Source organism: Haliotis cracherodii, unplaced genomic scaffold, assembly GCF_022045235.1.
Source record: "Haliotis cracherodii isolate W230 unplaced genomic scaffold, xgHalCrac1.p SCAF_4, whole genome shotgun sequence".
Taxonomy (NCBI): Eukaryota; Metazoa; Mollusca; class Gastropoda; order Lepetellida; family Haliotidae; genus Haliotis; species Haliotis cracherodii.
This window is the reverse complement of record NW_027266297.1, coordinates 42372756-42389844: the sequence shown is the minus strand read 5'-3', so window position 1 is coordinate 42389844 and position 17089 is coordinate 42372756. Positions and strand designations below refer to the sequence as shown.

Here is a 17089-nt window from a genome sequence, read left to right as displayed (position 1 = left end):
GTCACCTGTGCGTCAGAACACGCAAGTCAAATAGCTTATCGCGGTGTGACCCGGATTTGCCGCCCGTGGAAAATGGCCCACTCCCACTTCTCACCACCGGCGGTGTAAATCACGCATTTCACGCCCAGCACGCCTGCTTGGAACCCTTTCGAGAAAAACGAGATTGAAATAGTGTTAATGTGTGGTATGGCAGCAGATGCACCATGTATTAAAGTCTGTGTGTTGCATGTGATTCGATTGAAATATTTTTATCTGTAATTTATGTGTTATTTTTCAAGTTTTTAATTCATTTTGTATGTTTTGATTTTGTTTTCGTTCGGATTCTTATGATGCATGTGCATATCTGTATCCCTCTGTCTGTCTGTATCCGTGTGTTTGTCTGTCTGTCTGTCTGTCTGTCTGTGTTTCGCTTCCTGTCTGTCTGTCTTTGCATGTCTCTGTATCTGTACTCGTCTATTCCTGTTTTTAATTTTCTGTTTCAGTTTGTGTGAGTACTTGTCTCATGTACATACAACTGAGTATTAAGCCTCAAATAAGGGGCGGTCGGGTAGCCTAGTGGTTAAAGCGTTCGCTCGTCACGCCGAAGACCCGGGTTCGATTTCCGACATGGGTACAATGTGTGAAGCCCATTTCTGGTGTCTCCCGCCGTGATATTGCTGTAATATTGCTAAAAGCGGCGTAAAACCATACTCACTCACTCACTCAAATAACCCTTCTATATCACACTTTCACTCGTATCAAAAACAACGAGACTTTCTTGATTACCCACATTTGGTTACCATGGAAACAAAAAGTTAAGAACTATTTCAGCTTGTGTTATCTTGTACAGGTTGAAAGTTGTAATGTGATATAGCACCTACCCGCACTTTCCACCGTTTATTTTGCTTTAATATCTCTCTATTCGAGACTTAAAGTAATCTGTAGTCGAGGGATGTTTTTGAAATACAATCTGAACTAAGTAATGAACAAAGCGTAAATATATGTTTATGTTCAACATGTCTAATACCCATGGGCCATTTGGTATTCACAATCCTTAATTGATCTGTTTTTTAGGCAACATTGAATACTGATACTTCCTTTGAAGTCTTCATTACGTTTGTCATATTGTAATAGTTAACTATAATGCTCTGTAGTCGCATTTTATTGTCAAAATTCAACTCTTAAAATGTAGCCATGACAGGAAGACACACAACTTTGTGGATAACAGCTTCTGGTTTATTACAAACAAGATAGTTAGATACTAATTAAAAATGTACACACTTTACATCTTGCTTTATTCTCTGTGTGCTACTTGTTACCCATTACCTGTTGTTGTTTTATGCTAATTAGCGGCTTATCACAACATATCATTAATAATATACTCATCACTTGGTTGTAGTCACTCCAGCTTGATAACGGTGTAAGAATCTACATCGAAACGTCGCTATATGCAATAAAGCAGAAGTTATTATCCATAAAGTTTTATATGTTCTTATTTACTCACCAGCTTCCAGAATGTCAATCACACATATAGCCAGAAAAATAGTTTTAACATGTGTTTTGCTCAAACTGACGCAAACACTAACAATGAAATATTATTTCCAAATAGAAAGTTATTCAGTACAATTAAGTGAAGGAAAGATAATAAATTGTGAAAATAAAATATTTTTGACAGTAATAACGGAGTCGGTATATAGTTTATAATATTTTGCAAATGTTATGTCTTGCTTGACAACCGAATAAGGATCTATACCGAAACGTCGCTTTTCCCAGTTTTAAAGAAGTTGTTATCCATAAAAATTGCGTCTATCTTGTTATCCGTCAACTTCTAAGTAATGCCTATCAAACAATTTACCAAATGTTATACTTTTCAAACAATACTTACGAATTTGAAAGGAATGTATATTGTTATTTATTCTGTTTGATTTCGCCAGTACTTATTTCTGCAATACTCTGTCAATATCAAGGTGAGGACACCCGTTATTGCATTCACATGTCACCTGCTTCCCGCAACACTTGAGATATGGCAGAGTCAGATTCGCACTCAGTAAGCAAGTTCAATAAACATATAACCCAATTCTTAGAAACTAGGATTCATATGTAAATTCGCATATCTAACAGCTTCAACATTTCATTTTCATATTTATTGCAAAGTATAATATAACTTCTATGGATTTCAACAAAATATGAATGATCATGGATGAAACCAGTGTGGTCTCCATTTCTAATTTATATAAAGAGCGAGTCATATATGCAGTACATTATCCCACTCAGAGTTCATTTACCTATAACGAGGCTGGCGCTTCACCTCCGGTGACACATGGCGAACAGCGATTCGCAATCAGCAAATAACATGTATGTCAAATAAAAGTACATTTTCATACACAAAACACTGAAATGCACACAAAATTGTCTCACTTATCCGGACAATACATATAATCCTTCCGCTGATGGTAATCCTTTGACTCGTGAGAAGTCAATTAACCAAGTGACACTGAGTTACGTTTGAGCTACGAGCTTGTTTATTGTACATGTAATCCCCAAGCACAAGTTTGTGGCTTGTATAGAGACCTTGGTGAACTATATCGAGAACACAGGCGATCTGGACAATTTGGAATAATTGTTTAAAATTCAAATCTCAAAATGTGGTAAAGTTCAAACTTCCATGACAGACTTCCAGTAAGAAGCTGGTTTCAGTTATACGGAAATTCGTTTATGCGGACGAATTGTGAATTGACGCAAGTTTCCGTATAAACGAGGCACGACTGTAACACTCTTTCTTTATTATCAGCCTCGGTGGCCAAGTGGTAAGGCGTCGGTCTCGTAAACCGAAGATCCTGGGTTCAATCCCCAGTCGGGGCTCATTTTATAGAAATATATATCGTTATATATTGGCAGTCAATATTTGGAAATTTCTCAATTCGATATCAGATATGCCACCATGCCAACATTCTTTTAAAGAGACACAGATGAAGTGCGGGGAATCAGTAACTAGGACCTAGGTATCATTCTTAGATAAGCACTTTTAAAGTTTCTAAATTTACTTTTATATTTATTGCAAAATATTCCAGAAAAGTCTATTCATTTCAGGAAAATATAAATGATGCTAATTGAGGCCAGTCGTTCCTTACTTGACCGAGGGCGATTCACATATTTGCCCACTCAATATGCATATGCATATATCGCGTGGCTTGTGTTACACTTCCAGCGACAGGTGGATTTACAGTCAGCAATGGACATGCATGTCTAATAAATGTAAACACATGTCTATAGTTAGCCTCGGTGGCCAAGTGGTAAGGCGTCGGTCTCGTAAACCGAAGATCCTGGGTTCAAATCCCAGTCGGGGCTCATTTTGTAGAAACATATATATTTCTCGATAAGGTGTTTTATATGAAGACGGTTGAAAAGGTAAATCCCGATATCAGTTGCAGTCCAGGTTTATTTTGCTCCCACAAAAACTATTGCAATAAATAACTCACATTCATTGTAACAAAATATGAATGATAATGGTTGAAAACAGTGAAGCCTAATTGCTAATTTATGCTAAAGGTGACTCATACATGTACATGGGGCTCATTTTGGAATAACAATAATATGTCCTTTAATCATGGGCTACATTCAAATACCAGTGAATGCTGACGGCGCTACATTTTTGTTAATTGTTGTTAATGGGTCAGTTTGCTCTCGATTTCCATTCTCGGCTCCCTGGGGATCAACAACCCAAGCGGACCTTGAGAAGCCAGACGATTAACAGTCACATTTATTCTCATCCTGCACGTGCCTCACGTATTAGAGGAAATTCACATGTGTCAAAGTGAGTGAATGTCGTAGCGCTGTGATTGTTTCGTGAAATGGGCCAAGACTTTGTGTGGACGGAAAACCAGTAAGACTTACTATAATGATAACATTATTTTCTCAGGTCTGGAAATGGTGCGCAGGTCCTATCTCTAAGAGTTCAGTTTAAGACCTAGATTAATTCCGTTGGACAACAGAATATACGTAGATGTTTAAGGCATTTTGCGCATATCCGAATCACGTGACCGTTTCGTGTGACACGTGTTACTTGTCTTTGGTTTAAATACAGCGTCCACCAAATAACTGTGTGGTAATTGAAATTTTAATAGCCTCGGTGGCCAAGTGGTAAGGCGTCGGTCTCGTAAACCGAAGATCCTGAGTTCAAATCCCAGTCGGGGCTATTTTGTTCAATGCGTGTTTGTATTTATTCTCGTGTTTCACAGAATGGGAACGTGAGTGCGGACATTGTTTCATGAAGGGGTCAGGAGAAACTAATATGAGTGTACACAAACATATTTTATTGACAATAAATAGGATTTGGAAAATACTCGAGGAGCTTGCTTCATCCTTTCCTTTTCAAAAGTACAGAATGATCAATTTGTTCAACACATGCAATCAACAGTATTATTTACAACACTCATAATTGGATCCAAAACCAAGAGTTAGATAGATCTTTTAGTCGACGTATTATAATGATGTGACGTAAATCATTGGCACTGCAATCTGAGTTTGGTCCACAAAATATTATCAATATCAAATTTGTTCCAAATTTATCGAGATCAGACATTTTTAATCTACAGCTACAAAACCAGATTAATTTTATTATTTAAAGCGATGAAAATGAATTTTATTTAAGATAAACAATGTAATATTTGTGGCAATATCTTTTCTTTTTTCAACAGTCTGAAGTCTGAATTTTTTCAAGATTTTTTTTTTTCGAAAAAATCCCAGCCCCCATACTATGAAATGGTCGGCCTCTAAACTGGCTTCACGATTACTGCATGAATGCCCGAGTCGTGTATGTAAAATATTTGCTTTCCTATGAGGTAAAAACAAGGCACAGTGTTTTGTATCTGGCTTATGTTCATCTAAATATTTACGGTGAAGTTGCTCCATTTTGTACTGATTAAAGTTGATTCCGCACGTAGTTGCTTCCATAAATGAAAGGTATTTGCAGACTGGTTCTTTTAGATCTGACACAAGACACTTATACATACAAAGTACACTAAACGGTATTTTACAGGGGCCACAAAAGGTGCATGGACCCTATCCCCAACTGCTCAATGTAAGAGCAAGTTTAATTCACTGCAATATACGCGATATATACCACTCAATGTGGTATAGGTATAGGGATACTCAGATAATATCCTTCTGTTTGTATCATGGAAAGAATAACATATCCATATTGAGTGGAGTGGAGTGGTATATATTGATGTGTTATTGATACAGGCGTTCATATCCGAATCACATGACATGCGGGTAACCCCCACTGAAGTCTAGAATGATTTGCCAACTCTAGATAGCCTCAGCCCTAGGAAAGTAAGGATTGTTCTGAGCCCAATTTGAATTTTTTCTTTATATTATTTTGCAGATAAATATTTTTAAATAACATAACATAATTTTGAATAATTTCTGGGAATAAATGTTTGCCTAGGGTTGCCGGTGTAACGTGAATTAACGTCCACCAGGTAACAATGTCGAATTTGAAAAGTTATCCTTTCGACAACAGATGCCACCAATATTTAAAAGAGACACCGATGAAGTGCGGCTTAAATTAGCATATCTACAGCTTAAACATTTTACTTTCATATTTTTTGCAAAGTATACCAGTAAATCCTATTCTTTTTTGAAAAAAAACAATATGAATGGTACTGATTGAAACCAGCCCCATCTCATTCCTAACTTTAAGGGCGATAGTCTACGATTCATACATTTGCCCATTCAATATTCATCTTCATATATCGCGTGGTTTGCGAAGATCTTGGGTTCAATCCCGAATCGGGGCTCACTTTTGACAAGATAATGCGCCAAACTCCGCTCACAGTGAATGTTCATGGCGATACATTATTATAATCCAGGCTAATGGATCCGTGTTCGCTTGTTCAGATTTGTTTCAGCCTTTGTGGCCAAGAAGTAAGACGTCGGTCTTGGAAACCGAAGATCCTGGGTTCAATCGCTAGTCGGGGGTCATTTTGTAGAAATCACATGATGTGGAGCATCATGTGAAAAAGATGCCAGTCATGCGTCCATGCAAACATAGTGAGAGACCAGTTCACCTCGTCAACTAAGTCGTGAAACACCCCTGTCGTAAACGGACAACATTTTGATTTGATTTGATTTTATACAGATTGCATTTTGAAGTATGTTGAACTATTAGTGTTATGATCGTATTATGGGCGAGATTATGTTAATAAAACTTGGTTACAATTCATCATGTGATTCCATCAAATGAAATAAAGATGACACATGTTGCCCAGTCTTTTACGGCGCCGGAATACGACAAGCAGAGTTTCAACCCTCAGCTGTGCCAGGATCTGCTGATCGTGCGTTTGAATCTAACCCCGTTCAACAATGCCATGCCATGTTCCAATTTATTGTGTAGACTTTATCCAATGTAGATATTAATATCGCTTTGTGGAATGAGGTCCACATGCGAGGGTGGGGTGTCTTTCTGCCCATATTAGACTGACACGCCATGATTAAACTGGAACACTGTTACCAAATGTGTCCTCTTTCCTATTCGTCCAAATCCACTGATCTGCACTACAATTTAGTATAGCAGATGGTCCATTTTGATTCGCATCCCGTGATGAATAAACAGGGTTAATCAATTTGCAATAAGGCGTCGGTGTCGTACCTACGGACCTGGATTCAAATCCCAGTCGGGCCTCAATTTGTATTCATGAACAGGGCTCAAAAAGATTGCCCCAGTAAATTAACACGCAGCTATCGCATAAACTACGCAGCACTTACATTGACAGATGGCAGGTTTTATAAGACTACTATAGCATTGAACAGCCCCGGTGGCCAAGTGATGTGGCGTCGGTCTAGAAAACCGAAGATCCTGGTTTCAATCCCCAATCGGGGCTCATTTTGGAAAATACGGTACTGCGACATCGGTTCAAGAAAATCGTTAACACATATTGAGTAAAAACGTCAAAATCTAGGGTGCAAAATTATAGAACACCACTGCGTTATGTGAACGAGACTACTGTCATTTCAACCAGAAAGATACCAACAACAATTTTGTATTTGAAGTGGGTAAATTCTGTATTTCAGTATTTCAGTGGTAGCTATGTGTCAACAAAACATGCAAGAGAACACAATTTAAGGGCCTGTGAATCACAACGTTCAGTTATTACCATATTTAGACGTAGATACTTAATCAAGGGTTTCAATCTATTTTCAGCCGAACTTCATTTCAAGTTTTTCAAGTTACACCAGACAATATTCGGTCACAATAAGATTTGTGCTCACTTGACAGTATGCTTACTTTCTATACAATCTTTGAAAGCCTTACGCCTTACTGCTTATAATTTGGTACAGCATTCGTACTCTTCTCTTTAATTGACATATAAGTATACGGAATCTTCCTCAAACGCTTATCTTATAATAATAACAACAATGTGCACTTATAATGCGCTAGCCTCCATGTAGCAGTTCATGCTCAAAGCGCTACATTATTACCCTGGTCAATGCATATGGATCAGTGAGTACTCGTTTTTCATTCTCAGCTCCTTGGGGAGTATACAACCCAAAACTGTCTGTAAGGCGCTAGAAGGTTAACAGCTACATTACATTCTCATCCTACCGGGTACCCACTCACTGCTGGGTGAACAGAGGCACATTTCGAACAAAGTCACTTGCCTAAGGAGACACCACATGTGGTACATGTGCTTCAGTATGGGGCACGACCGAAGCCCTAGATTAGGGGCAGTCGGGTAGCCTAATGGTTAAAGAGTTCGCTCGTCCCGCTCCACTTTGGTTCCTTGCTAGAATATTGACATTATGATGCGTGTAAGTTATAAATCGCCTGAACACCTGATCCCGTTAGTCACCTCTAACGGCAAGCATGGGTTGCTGAAGACCTATTCTACCCTGGATCTTCAAGGGGGTGTCACTGGAAGTTACCGAAAACCACGTGACATGTGTAGGTGATTAAACTTTATTTAAATAAGCAGCTTAAATAAATGGCATACTTCTTACTACAACTCTGGAGTAAGATTGATATGTTTTCCGTCGTTGTGGTTTTTGGTGAAATGTGAAAATTCGAAACGGAGAGAATAAATTCTCCTCTTTACAAATAAACCTTGACTGTAATTGATAACCTGAACCTATCGTATTAAAATATCCCACATATATTTCTACCAAATAAGCCCCGACGCCTTACCACTTGGCCACCGAGGCTGACACACATTAAACAGCCGCACTGTCACGTGGCGAACGCTATATTCATATTTTGTTACAATGAATGTGAGTTATTTATTGCAATCAATTTTGAAGAAGTAATTTAAACCTGGACTGCAACTGATATCGGAATTTACCTTTTCAAAACTGTGTTCATTTCAAACACCTTATCAACAAATATATAGATTTCTACAAAATGAGCCCTGACTGGGATTTGAACCCAGGATCTTCGGTTTACGAGACCGACGCCTTACCACTTGGCCACCGAGGCTGAGACACATTCAACAGCCGCACTGTCACTTGGCGGACGCTATATTCATATTTTGTTACAATGAATGTAAGTTATTTATTGCAATCAATTTTGTGGAAGTAATTTAAACCTGGACTGCAACTGATATCGGAATTTACCTTTTCAAAACTGTGTTCATTTCAAACACCTTATCAACAAATATATAGATTTCTACAAAATGAGCCCCGACTGGGATTTGAACCCAGGATCTTCGGTTTACGAGACCGACGCCTTACCACTTGGCCACCGAGGCTGACACACATTCAACAGCCGCACAGTCACTTGGTGGACGCTATATTTAAACCAAAACAAGTGACACCTGTCACCCACAGGTTACTTGATTCGGATATGCACGAAAACCTTGGAACCTGCGTAACAAATACGCCGAATATATTACGCATATTCTATGTCAAACTTAATAAAGCTTGCACTTATATAAATTGAGTTCTTAGAGATGGGGCCCACGCACCAAATGTGCACCTGAGGAAATACTTTCAGCATACATTGTTTTTCAATTTAATGTCTCTTTTCGCAACTCTTATTGGCTTTCCCAAAACACAAATTCTTCAACCGCTTCTCCAAACAATATCAGCGCTACGACATTCACTTTCTTTGACACGTGCCTCAAATAAGCAAAGCACGAGTAAGATGAAATGGCAATGTGACTATTAACCTTCTAGCGCCTCGCGAGAAGCTTGGGTTGTATTCTCCCCAAGAGTAAACACTGATCCGATGGCCGGGATTATCATAATGATATGCCGTGAACATTCGCTATGAGTTGAATTTGGCGCATTATTAATGAACTTATTATATATATATATTTGCAAAAGTAAGCCCCGGCTGGAGATTGAACCCAGGATCTTCGGTTTACCAGTTTTGTTTACATGTTCCTTAGGAATGTCATTTCTCACTTGAAGTGCAGGGAAAACCACGTGATATACGCTAATGAATATGGAGTGGACAAGTGTAATGAAAGTATAAGTCGCCTTTAGCATAAATTAGGAATTAGGCTTCACTGTTTTCAACAACTATCATTCATATATATGTAAACATGTATTTATTTGTTCCACCTGTAATGATATCGTTGCTGTGTTTTGCACATTGCGTTTATGCCTTACATTTTCGGTTATACGCAGAGAGTAACATGAGCAGACGCGTTTATTTGTTATGTATTAACACTGTTCGTTGGTTCACGGCACTCTGGCGACAGGTTTCACTTGTAACAAAATGAGCCCCGACTGGGGATTGAACCCAGGATCTTCGGTTTACGAGACCGACGCCTTACCACTTGGCCACCGAGGCTGACACATCAGTTTAGTTAAAGTTTGTTTGACTGCAACTGATACATGTTCCTTACGAATGCGACATCGAAGTTCGCCCTTTTTTCACTTGAAGTGCAGCGAAAACCACGTGATATACGTTGATGTATATTGGGTGGGTAATTGTACTGAAAGTATGGATCGCCTTTAGCATAAATTAGGAATTAAGCTTCACTGTTTTCAACCACTATCATTCATATTTTGTTACAATGAATGTGAGTTATTTATTGCAATCAATTATGTGGAAGTAAAATAAACCTGGACTGCAACTGATATCGGGATTTACCTTTTCAACCGTCTTCATATAAAACATCAACAAATATATAGATTTCTACAAAATGAGCCCCGACTGGGATTTGAACCCAGGATCTTCGGTTTACGAGACCGACGCCTTACCACTTGGCCACCGAGGCTGAGACACATTCAACAGCCGCACTGTCACTTGGCGGACGCTATATTCATATTTTGTTACAATGAATGTAAGTTATTTATTGCAATCAATTTTGTGGAAGTAATTTAAACCTGGACTGCAACTGATATCGGAATTTACCTTTTCAAAACTGTGTTCATTTCAAACACCTTATCAACAAATATATAGATTTCTACAAAATGAGCCCCGACTGGGATTTGAACCCAGGATCTTCGGTTTACGAGACCGACGCCTTACCACTTGGCCACCGAGGCTGACACACATTCAACAGCCGCACAGTCACTTGGTGGACGCTATATTTAAACCAAAACAAGTGACACCTGTCACCCACAGGTTACTTGATTCGGATATGCACGAAAACCTTGGAACCTGCGTAACAAATACGCCGAATATATTACGCATATTCTATGTCAAACTTAATAAAGCTTGCACTTATATAAATTGAGTTCTTAGAGATGGGGCCCACGCACCAAATGTGCACCTGAGGAAATACTTTCAGCATACATTGTTTTTCAATTTAATGTCTCTTTTCGCAACTCTTATTGGCTTTCCCAAAACACAAATTCTTCAACCGCTTCTCCAAACAATATCAGCGCTACGACATTCACTTTCTTTGACACGTGCCTCAAATAAGCAAAGCACGAGTAAGATGAAATGGCAATGTGACTATTAACCTTCTAGCGCCTCGCGAGAAGCTTGGGTTGTATTCTCCCCAAGAGTAAACACTGATCCGATGGCCGGGATTATCATAATGATATGCCGTGAACATTCGCTATGAGTTGAATTTGGCGCATTATTAATGAACTTATTATATATATATATTTGCAAAAGTAAGCCCCGGCTGGAGATTGAACCCAGGATCTTCGGTTTACCAGTTTTGTTTACATGTTCCTTAGGAATGTCATTTCTCACTTGAAGTGCAGGGAAAACCACGTGATATACGCTAATGAATATGGAGTGGACAAGTGTAATGAAAGTATAAGTCGCCTTTAGCATAAATTAGGAATTAGGCTTCACTGTTTTCAACAACTATCATTCATATATATGTAAACATGTATTTATTTGTTCCACCTGTAATGATATCGTTGCTGTGTAATGCACATTGCGTTTATGCCTTACATTTTCGGTTATACGCAGAGAGTAACATGAGCAGACGCGTTTATTTGTTATGTATTAACACTGTTCGTTGGTTCACGGCACTCTGGCGACAGGTTTCACTTGTAACAAAATGAGCCCCGACTGGGGATTGAACCCAGGATCTTCGGTTTACGAGACCGACGCCTTACCACTTGGCCACCGAGGCTGACACATCAGTTTAGTTAAAGTTTGTTTGACTGCAACTGATACATGTTCCTTACGAATGCGACATCGAAGTTCGCCCTTTTTTCACTTGAAGTGCAGCGAAAACCACGTGATATACGTTGATGTATATTGGGTGGGTAATTGTACTGAAAGTATGGATCGCCTTTAGCATAAATTAGGAATTAAGCTTCACTGTTTTCAACCACTATCATTCATATTTTGTTACAATGAATGTGAGTTATTTATTGCAATCAATTATGTGGAAGTAAAATAAACCTGGACTGCAACTGATATCGGGATTTACCTTTTCAACCGTCTTCATATAAAACATCAACAAATATATAGATTTCTACAAAATGAGCCCCGACTGGGATTTGAACCCAGGATCTTCGGTTTACGAGACCGACGCCTTACCACTTGGCCACCGAGGCTGAGACACATTCAACAGCCGCACTGTCACTTGGCGGACGCTATATTCATATTTTGTTACAATGAATGTAAGTTATTTATTGCAATCAATTTTGTGGAAGTAATTTAAACCTGGACTGCAACTGATATCGGAATTTACCTTTTCAAAACTGTGTTCATTTCAAACACCTTATCAACAAATATATAGATTTCTACAAAATGAGCCCCGACTGGGATTTGAACCCAGGATCTTCGGTTTACGAGACCGACGCCTTACCACTTGGCCACCGAGGCTGACACACATTCAACAGCCGCACAGTCACTTGGTGGACGCTATATTTAAACCAAAACAAGTGACACCTGTCACCCACAGGTTACTTGATTCGGATATGCACGAAAACCTTGGAACCTGCGTAACAAATACGCCGAATATATTACGCATATTCTATGTCAAACTTAATAAAGCTTGCACTTATATAAATTGAGTTCTTAGAGATGGGGCCCACGCACCAAATGTGCACCTGAGGAAATACTTTCAGCATACATTGTTTTTCAATTTAATGTCTCTTTTCGCAACTCTTATTGGCTTTCCCAAAACACAAATTCTTCAACCGCTTCTCCAAACAATATCAGCGCTACGACATTCACTTTCTTTGACACGTGCCTCAAATAAGCAAAGCACGAGTAAGATGAAATGGCAATGTGACTATTAACCTTCTAGCGCCTCGCGAGAAGCTTGGGTTGTATTCTCCCCAAGAGTAAACACTGATCCGATGGCCGGGATTATCATAATGATATGCCGTGAACATTCGCTATGAGTTGAATTTGGCGCATTATTAATGAACTTATTATATATCTATTTGCAAAAGTAAGCCCCGGCTGGAGATTGAACCCAGGATCTTCGGTTTACCAGTTTTGTTTACATGTTCCTTAGGAATGTCATTTCTCACTTGAAGTGCAGCGAAAACCACGTGATATACGCTAATGAATATGGAGTGGACAAGTGTAATGAAAGTATAAGTCGCCTTTAGCATAAATTAGGAATTAGGCTTCACTGTTTTCAACAACTATCATTCATATATATGTAAACATGTATTTATTTGTTCCACCTGTAATGATATCGTTGCTGTGTTTTGCACATTGCGTTTATGCCTTACATTTTCGGTTATACGCAGAGAGTAACATGAGCAGACGCGTTTATTTGTTATGTATTAACACTGTTCGTTGGTTCACGGCACTCTGGCGACAGGTTTCATTTGTAACAAAATGAGCCCCGACTGGGGATTGAATCCAGGATCTTCGGTTTACGAGACCGACGCCTTACCACTTGGCCACCGAGGCTGACACATCATTTAAGTTAAAGTTTGTTTGACTGCAACTGATACATGTTCCTTACGAATGCGACATCGAAGTTCGCCCTTTTTTCACTTGAAGTGCAGCGAAAACCACGTGATATACGTTGATGTATATTGAGTGGGTAATTGTACTGAAAGTATGGATCGCCTTTAGCATAAATTAGGAATTAAGCTTCACTGTTTTCAACCACTATCATTCCTATTTTGTTACAATGAATGTGAGTTATTTATTGCAATCAATTATGTGGAAGTAAAATAAACCTGGACTGCAACTGATATCGGGATTTACCTTTTCAACCGTCTTCATATAAAACATCAACAAATATATATATTTCTACAAAATGAGCCCCGACTGGGATTTGAACCCAGGATCTTCGGTTTACGAGACCGACGCCTTACCACTTGGCCACCGAGGCTGACACACATTCAACAGCCGCTCAGTCAATTGGTGGACGCTATATTTAAACCAAAACAAGTGACACCTGTCATACGTAGGTCACGTGATTTGGATATGCACGAAGTGCTTTGAACTTGCATGACAAACAAGTCGAATATATTATGTATATGTTTATGTCAAACTCAATTAAACTTGCTCTTAAAATGAGATTTTATGAATACACCCGATAAAATACTTAGAGAATACATTTTTCAGTGTATTGTGTCATTATCGTACCTCTCATTGGTTTTCCTACCACACAAATTCTTGACCAGTTTCACGAAATGATAATAGCGCTACGACATTCACTTTTTTTACACGTCTGAATTCCCTCAAATACGTCAAGCACGTGCGTTTTCCACAATGAGCCCCGGCTGGAGATTGAACACAGGTTCTTCAGCTAACCAGACCGACATCTTACCACGTGACCACGGAGGTGGATAGAAAATACTAGTTATTTTCATGAAAGATGCATATTCCTTGCAGAATGCCAATCGAACTCTGCCACATGTCACTGGATGTGTAGCGCCGACAACTCCATAGATGATGATGAATGTTGAGTGAGCAAATATACAACAATGTCACATTTGGTGTAAATTAGTTATTAGATTACACTGTTCTCAACCACTATCATTCATATGTTGTTGAATTTGGCAATAACAATTAATATGATTAAAATGTTAAAGCTGTTAGATACAGTATTTTAAGAAGTAATGCCAGCTCGTTTTCTCAAGTCTTATTTTGCTCAGGTGATACAGGAAAGTCTCTTCGAGTGGTCAGGAGTTGATGATTTTTTGCTGTCATCAACTTGCTTGATATAGTTTAAATTTGGATGTCGAACTTTACAGTATTATGGGCTTAGAAGTGCGAAAACAAATTTCCTACGAACTGACTGCGATTTAAAAAATCAACTTATACATATGTAAACACAGGCTCGCTGAACTGGTTGATGCATGTCATCACTGTTTTTTTAGGCTTCACTGTTTTCAACCATTATCATTCATATTTTGTTACAATGAATGTGAGTTATTTATTGCAACAGATTTTGTGGAAGTAATTTAAACCTGGACTGCATCTGATATCGGAACTTACCTTATCAACCGCCTTCATATAAAACACCTTATCGAGAAATAGATATATTTCTACAAAATGAGCCCCGACTGGGATTTGAACCGGTTTACGAGACCGATGCCTTACCACTTGGCCACCAACAGCCGCTCAATCACTTGGTGGACGCTATATTTAAAGCAAAACAAGTGACACCTGTCACCCGTAGGTCAGGTGATTCGGATATGCACGAAGTGCTTTGAACTTGCATGACAAACGCGCCGAATATGTTATGTATATTCTTATGTCAAACTTAATTAAACTTGCTCTTAGATTCAACGTTTATAAATACACCTGATAAAATACTTACAGCCCACATTTTTCAGTGTATTGTGTCATTATCGTCGAACTTTACAGTATTATGGGCTTAGAAGTGAGAAAACAAATTTTCTACGAACTGACTGCTATTTTGTAAATAAACTTTTTACAAATATAAACACAGGCTCGCTGAATTGGTTGATGCATGTCATCGTATCACAATTGCGTGGATCATGATGTCAATCACTGGATTGTCTGGTCCAGATTCGATTATTTACAGCCCGCCGTCATATAGCTGGAATATTGCTGAGCAAACAAACATATGTAAACATGTATTTATTTGTTCCACCTGTAATGATATCGTTGCTGTGTTTTGCACATTGCGTTTATGCCTTACATTTTCGGTTATACGCAGAGAGTAACATGAGCAGACGCGTTTATTTGTTATGTATTAACACTGCTCGTTTGTTCACGGCACTCTGGCGACAGGTTTCATTTGTAACAAAATGAGCCCCGACTGGGGATTGAACCCAGGATCTTCGGTTTACGAGACCGACGCCTTACCACTTGGCCACCGAGGCTGACACACCACCCATGGCTGTTTAGTCGCTATGTACTGGCATATCTAGCCCGACGAGTGACACCTGGTTCAATGTAGGTCACCAGATACAGGTAACATCGACGAGCGCTGAGCCGCGACGAGAAATCCATTATGTATACAAGTCAACGTGTGTGTGTATCGATGAATGCAGCGTGGCACAGATTGAGCGTCGTGGGATAGGGTCTACACTTCTTTTACCTGTAAAGTCACTTAAAGCTCTAATAAAACATTTCAAGTGTAAATGAGGTTGTATATCACTGCCCGTATCATTGTTTGCTGAGTGTGGTTTCGTGTATACGCGGTAGACACATTCATGACAGGCTTGTTCTAAGGGAATGGGAACATTGATCTATCTGTTTGTTTGTGTAACGCCGTGCTTTGTAATATCCCAGCTATATGACAGCGGTCTGAAAATAATCGAGTCTGGATCTTACAATCCAGTGAATGATATCACGAGCATTGATCTACGCAGTAGGGATACGATGACATGCATCAACCAAGTCAGCGAACCTGGCCATCCGATCCCGTTAGTCGCCCCGTACAACAAGCACAGCCACCTCTTACGTTGGTTGGTTTGTTGTTAACGCCGCACTCAGCAATATTCCAGATACATGACGGCGGTCGCCTCTTACGGCAAGCAGGGGTTGCTGAAGACTTGTCCAGACTTGAGTGTATGAATGAAAGTATGTATATGTATTACATTTAAACCTCGTTAGTCCAGACGCCGTTTATCTGGATATCTCGCAATCGGGAAGATTACTGTTTAGGACGTTTATATTGAATCAAGGGGGAATAACACCTGATTTGTTCACACCGAAAAGTTATAACTTTCCTGACGTTTTCACTTAGGTACCTGCGTCGTAACGGGTATTCACTGCATCTGTTTGACGAATGATAGTTCACACATGGTTGAATCATACGGTTGTTGATTAATGATAGACTAAGATCTTGTCTCTGAAATGAACTATTTTACAGAAAAGACAATGGTAAAGTAATAGTTATAAAATATAATAAAAAGGAGCCCAGATACTTTTTTTTATTTTCCAGAAACTGCAGTAATCTAGACTTGCCAAATAAGATAGACTTGCATTGGCTGTATTGGATATATTTGTTTCAGGGTCTGTATGGCAGTTCTGGACTAATGTGTGAGATGAGTGTAACGCCGCTTTGAACAATATTCCAGTTATATCAAGGGTTCGGCATAGTGTGGTAGGAAAGGCCGAAATGGTGCAAGTCTCGGACGTTTACCTCTTTGGTGAAACCTACGGGCACAGATACCACTGCTTTAACTATAATAGTTCAGGCAAAACTATACTTTATTACGCTACACATGGGGGTAGAGCAAACTTTATTTCTGAAATATATAGTACAATTGTCTGTCGTTATATTTGTGCAGCGTCATA

General features: G+C 39.1%; 14 non-coding genes across 14 annotated transcripts; 3 read left to right on the top strand and 11 right to left on the bottom strand.

The window, feature by feature from the left end:
* The first annotated feature begins 2769 nt into the window (after positions 1-2769).
* Trnat-cgu (transfer RNA threonine (anticodon CGU)) lies at positions 2770-2841 on the top strand. The gene has a single exon. It is a non-coding gene; the product is annotated as a tRNA-Thr (tRNA).
* A 414-nt stretch (positions 2842-3255) lies between these two features.
* Trnat-cgu (transfer RNA threonine (anticodon CGU)) lies at positions 3256-3327 on the top strand. Its single transcript has one exon. It is a non-coding gene; the product is annotated as a tRNA-Thr (tRNA).
* A 775-nt stretch (positions 3328-4102) lies between these two features.
* Positions 4103-4174, top strand: Trnat-cgu (transfer RNA threonine (anticodon CGU)). Its single transcript has one exon. It is a non-coding gene; the product is annotated as a tRNA-Thr (tRNA).
* A 4206-nt stretch (positions 4175-8380) lies between these two features.
* On the bottom strand, positions 8381-8452 carry Trnat-cgu (transfer RNA threonine (anticodon CGU)). Its single transcript has one exon. It is a non-coding gene; the product is annotated as a tRNA-Thr (tRNA).
* Positions 8453-8651: 199 nt separating this feature from the next.
* Positions 8652-8723, bottom strand: Trnat-cgu (transfer RNA threonine (anticodon CGU)). The gene has a single exon. It is a non-coding gene; the product is annotated as a tRNA-Thr (tRNA).
* A 977-nt stretch (positions 8724-9700) lies between these two features.
* Positions 9701-9772, bottom strand: Trnat-cgu (transfer RNA threonine (anticodon CGU)). The gene has a single exon. It is a non-coding gene; the product is annotated as a tRNA-Thr (tRNA).
* A 358-nt stretch (positions 9773-10130) lies between these two features.
* Positions 10131-10202, bottom strand: Trnat-cgu (transfer RNA threonine (anticodon CGU)). Its single transcript has one exon. It is a non-coding gene; the product is annotated as a tRNA-Thr (tRNA).
* A 199-nt stretch (positions 10203-10401) lies between these two features.
* Trnat-cgu (transfer RNA threonine (anticodon CGU)) lies at positions 10402-10473 on the bottom strand. Its single transcript has one exon. It is a non-coding gene; the product is annotated as a tRNA-Thr (tRNA).
* Positions 10474-11450: 977 nt separating this feature from the next.
* On the bottom strand, positions 11451-11522 carry Trnat-cgu (transfer RNA threonine (anticodon CGU)). Its single transcript has one exon. It is a non-coding gene; the product is annotated as a tRNA-Thr (tRNA).
* A 358-nt stretch (positions 11523-11880) lies between these two features.
* On the bottom strand, positions 11881-11952 carry Trnat-cgu (transfer RNA threonine (anticodon CGU)). The gene has a single exon. It is a non-coding gene; the product is annotated as a tRNA-Thr (tRNA).
* A 199-nt stretch (positions 11953-12151) lies between these two features.
* Positions 12152-12223, bottom strand: Trnat-cgu (transfer RNA threonine (anticodon CGU)). Its single transcript has one exon. It is a non-coding gene; the product is annotated as a tRNA-Thr (tRNA).
* A 975-nt stretch (positions 12224-13198) lies between these two features.
* Positions 13199-13270, bottom strand: Trnat-cgu (transfer RNA threonine (anticodon CGU)). The gene has a single exon. It is a non-coding gene; the product is annotated as a tRNA-Thr (tRNA).
* A 358-nt stretch (positions 13271-13628) lies between these two features.
* Trnat-cgu (transfer RNA threonine (anticodon CGU)) lies at positions 13629-13700 on the bottom strand. The gene has a single exon. It is a non-coding gene; the product is annotated as a tRNA-Thr (tRNA).
* A 1894-nt stretch (positions 13701-15594) lies between these two features.
* Trnat-cgu (transfer RNA threonine (anticodon CGU)) lies at positions 15595-15666 on the bottom strand. The gene has a single exon. It is a non-coding gene; the product is annotated as a tRNA-Thr (tRNA).
* Positions 15667-17089: the final 1423 nt, after the last annotated feature.